Source organism: Nannospalax galili, unplaced genomic scaffold (assembly GCF_000622305.1).
Source record: "Nannospalax galili isolate Female #2095 unplaced genomic scaffold, S.galili_v1.0 scaffold978, whole genome shotgun sequence".
Taxonomy (NCBI): Eukaryota; Metazoa; Chordata; class Mammalia; order Rodentia; family Spalacidae; genus Nannospalax; species Nannospalax galili.
Window position 1 is genome coordinate 21,183 of NW_008341878.1, and position 5,006 is coordinate 26,188.

Here is a 5,006-nt window from a genome sequence, read left to right on the forward strand (position 1 = left end):
GAAGGAAGGAAGGAAGGAAGGAAGGAAGGAAGGAAGGAAGGAAGGAAGGCATTTGGGTTCTAGGGCTGCCTGAGCTACACAGCCAGGTCCCATCTCAAAATATGGGATTAGAAGGGAAGAGAGGGTAGGGGGAGGAACAGGAAGGGGAAAGGAGGGAGGGAAGGGGAAGGAGAAGAGAGAGGAGCAGAAAGGGAACCCCAGGACAAACAGCTGTCTCCAGAACCTTCCGGTGATTATGAGCTGGTTCCAGCCAGGACTCCCTTTAACCTCAACTAGTCAGACTTTGGGGGGGGGGCAGGGCAAAGTGTTAAAGTAAATTAAGTTTGGTCTAAAGGTTTCTGTACAGTGAACTGTAACCTAACTTGCTATGTACACAGACTGTAACCTATTCTTATAATAGGTAGCCGAGTGTTAGCCAATCACAACTGGCCAGCTGTTCAGACCATGTTCACATGAACCGCCACAAAGCAATCAGGCCGTCTCTACCGCACTCCTTTTCTATATGTCACTTTCTCTGATTATGAACTAAGCCTGTCTGTGTAGAACTTTTACTCTGTTTTATTTTTGTTGTTGCTGTTTTCTGAGAGAAAGTCTCCCTATGTAGTCCAGTCTGATAATGACCTCACGATCCTCCTCCTCCACCTCCCACACGCTCAGCTTGCACACGGTTTCCACCATGACTACCTACAGAACTCTGAATTGTTCCTGGTCCAGACTGCTGCCTAATTCTATCACTATAAATGAGCCAATTAAGAGCTGCAAAATCAGGGGCCAGGGAGGTAGCTCAGTCAAGTGCTCGCTTTGCAAGCCTGAGGGCTGAGCTCTATCTCTAGAACCCAAGTTAAAAAGCTGGGCATGGTGATGCACATTTATACTTCCAGCACTGGAAAGGCAGAGACGGCAGATCCCTGAGACTTGCTCCTAGCCAGTCCAGCACTATTTTGTAGACTCCAGCTAAGTGTGCAACCCTGTCTCAAAAACAAGGTAGATGGGCTGGAGAGGTGGCTCAGCAGTTAAGAACACTGGCTTGTGGTTGAATTCCCAGTACCCACATAGAGGCTAACAAACATCTGTAACTCTAGTTCCAGAGGAATCCAATGCCCTTTTCTGACTTCTGCAGGTATTGCAAGGCATGGGTGCAGGTGAACACACACACACACACACACACACACACACATATACAGGCAATACATTCATATATATAAAATAAAAATAATAAATAAGATATTTTTAAAAACGGTGGATGGCACCTGGGGAGCAACATCTGAGGTTGACCGCTGACATCCACACGCATGGGCACACACAGGTGCACATGCACGCCCATATCAGCACACACACACAAAAGATATGCAAAGTTGAATATGCTGTCATCTTTCAACAAGACTAAATGGCTCAGTGGTTGAAACTCCAGTAGGAGTCCAGCTGGTTGGGCCCCCATCAACTCTGACTTCATGATCTACAAGGAACCTGACCCAACCTCTTTGTATTTGATTTTGTATACAGGCATCCTTAGCTTACAGGATTGACAGGTGGAGTGCTACATAGTAAGTGCTCAATAAATCACTTCCATCACAGCTGCTGCTAATTGACTGAAATGAGAATTTGACTCAGGGCAATTTTGTGCAGTAATCTTTCAGGGCCTTCCCAGCCCTGTTGAGTTCCTGAACCACCCTCATACCATCTGGAAGGCAATGCTTTTAGCACGTCCTTATAAAGGAGCTCTGGTCTCGTGACTTGATCCTGAGATACTGTGTGTGAGGAAGATAAATGGACAGATTCAAGGCAGTGTGGAGTCTGTGCCAAGGCAGAGGGGACAGGAGAACAGCACCTGCTCCAACGGGTCATATGTTTCAGAAGTCCCTCCCACTTTTATTCTCTAGCCCATCACCCTTTTAATAAACCCAGGGCCTTAATAATCTTCTTTCCCTCCATTGAACTTTGCTCTCTGGTCATTTAAACTACTATGTGAACAACTGCCACTTATTCCTCTCCCAAGGTCACCTTCTTTAAGTATCACTTCTAATTGAGAAGGAAAGACTTCACCCACCATAACAGGAACTCAGCCAGTAAGTGAAACAGTGATCTCATCAGAAATGGGTAAGGAAAAAGGCAGGGGTCCAGGGCCACTAAACATCCACAGGCAGTTAGCTGGTGTCACGCCAGGCCTCCCGGGATAGCCACACACTTTCCCAGTGTCTCTTTGAAGCTAAATTTACATCAATTGAACCACGCTTTATAGCTGATATGATTAAACCCAGGTGAGTTTAATCTAAGTTAGTCTTCTGTGTGAAGAATTCTTTTGCAAAACTGCTCATTCTTTGTAACTGTGCGTGTGTTTGACGGAAGTAGAGTTTTCTCTGTAAACCTTACTCACAGACGTTACTTCCTAGACTCTATCAATCTGCTCTAAGCTGACCTCCTAAAATGCCTGCTTGCAGCTGGGACTCTGTTTTTCCAAGCGGCCGGCCACACTGCCAGGTGTCAGCCAAGTTGCAATCTACACTCTCCTACCTTTCTTCGCCCCATGTTCAAGCCTCTCTTCTCCCCTGAAGAGTCCCGAATCCTCTGGACTCATCTCTGTCTCTCTGGCTAGGTTTCCTACAATCAATTGTTCTAAGAAACTCCACCAACTGATTATCCCTCAGAGACTTTTGGTACAGGCAAACACCCTCCAAGAGTTGATCTCATCCTCTCTCTTTGACCCTGCAGCTCACTGCTGTGTTCTGTCTGCACTTAATAGCAACAACACATGATTCGGTCCACCTCCCACCTGTCTCCCCTCCCCCCACCCAACAGCTCCAAATGCAGTGACCTCTCCAGGTTATCATGGAAAAGCCCTTCTTTGCTGCTGTTGCAAACTCTACTTAGTTGTTACCTGCTTGAAATATTTCCCTGCAGAGTCTCTCTCGCTTTCTCCCTCCCTCCCTCCTTCCCCCCTCTCTCTTTCTCTGTGTGTGTGTGTGTGTGTGCCTCCTCTCCTCTCTTCTCTCTTCTCTCCTCCCCTCCTAAAACTTGACTTCATGTTCATTACTGGATGGACGTGCATAGGCTTCATGTGTCTGTCAGTCTACACACTGCATGTGCTTTGAATACCTGCCTCATATATCTCAGAATCAGGTTGGGGAGGGCATGATGGAGCCAGGCTGCCCTGAGCAAGATGGCATTGTAACCTTGATAAGCTATGATACACAGGGTCTACAGGAAGCTGGGTTAGAATTCGGGTCTGCTCTGATACTGCGGGGGCTTATCGAATCTTTGACCTCTCTGATTCAGTAGAAGCCCCTGTCCTTGACAACCAGTCTGAAGTCAGAGCCTAAGTAAGCTGGAGTTCTTGCCTCACAACCTCAGGGAAATAGTTTATGTTTAAGGAATGATGATCTGGTACAATTGTCTACATTGCATCACCCCACTGTCCCCCATCTGACACAGAGGGTGGCTCTGATGGAAAGTGACAAGGTGCGCATTGTTTCCAATACTGCACGTGGCCCACAATGGACAGGAGCTTGAAAAGTCTTCTAGAAAAAAGCAAGAAGGAACAGACTTGTCCCCAGCTGTTCATGGCCATCTGAGCAGGGATGAGGCTAGAGGAAGAGAACTTCCTCTGTGTACATGAGAAGGAGCTGTCTACTGTCACACGTGACCTCAGGCAAGCCCACAGCTTCTTATGGGAGTGCAGGGGAAGGTAGTCTCAAAGAGGCCCTTCATGCAGAGCCTGGGATGCCTCAAGACCCACACCATCACTCAGGAAACATCTCTGGCTAAAGCTCAGTCATTCGCATCCAGCCTCATACCCTTTTCACTGTCCCCTCACCCAGCCCGTCTTCCTGTAGCTGTCTCATGTCTCATCCCTCTCCTAGCCCTACCAAAGCCCTCTCCTGCAAAGCTCAGTCATTCGCATCCAGCCTCATACCCTTTTAAACACTGTCCCCTCACCCAGCCCGTCTTCCTGTAGCTGTCTCATGTCTCATCCCTCTCCTAGCCCTACCAAAGCCCTCTCCTGCCCTGCCCTGTGTGTGCGCATCCTGCCAGTGTTTTCCACCTGTTGGTGTGACAGAGCCTCTGTCTTCCCTGGACTTGTCCCATCCAGGCCCATCCCTCCTATTAGCTGGCCTTTATCCCTCCCTCCATTGTTTCTCCTGTCCCTTGCTCAAGCATCTTCTGCCTCATCATCATGCTGTAGACAGAGCAACTTCCTCCTGAGAAGCTGATGCAACACTCCCAGTTTCATATGGTACCCTGGGAGCCCAGGAGAGGAACCCAAGCTCCCATCTTACAGGCTCTTCTTCCACTGTGCCCAGTGTTAGCTGCAGATGCCCAGCTATTCTGCTGGTTCCCAGCCCAGGTGTTACCTGACCAAGCTGGGTACAGAGGGCTTCATCCAGCCCATACCCCTCTCCACGTGGGGACTCCGCCTTTGTACTGTCTTTCTAGCCTTGTGGCTCCCAGCATGTTAGAGCCCACACAGCTGGTCCACTCCAGTCTGAGAGTGGCCAGCTTCCACCTGCTTGACAACTCATGACTGGCCAACTCACTTTCCCACTCACTGTAGGGAAGACCTCAGCTTTACCCACATCTTTCCAGTGGACCGATACCCTCACACAGGGCACACGCACCCATGCACATATGCATATACGCATATGTGCATGCACTCACACACTCACCCCCAGCCAGCCTTCCCTCCTACCCTCACGTCAAAGACTGACCCTGAAACCAGGAGCTGCCTCAGCCTCCTGTAGAAGAGGATGTTTCCCCCTCCTTCCCCGCTCCACCAACTTCCACTCCCCTACCACCATCCCATGACCCTTCCCCATCTCTCCAGCCAGCCTTCCCTCCTACCAAGGAGCTGCCTCAGCCTCCTGTAGAAGAGGATGCTTCCCCCTCCTTCCCTGCTCCACCAACTTCCACTCCCCTACCACCATCCCATGACCCTTCCCCATCTCCCCCCACCTCCATCTTCTGTACTCCCTCTCCTCTCCAGTCTGGCTGGTGGCTACAAACAAGCTCCA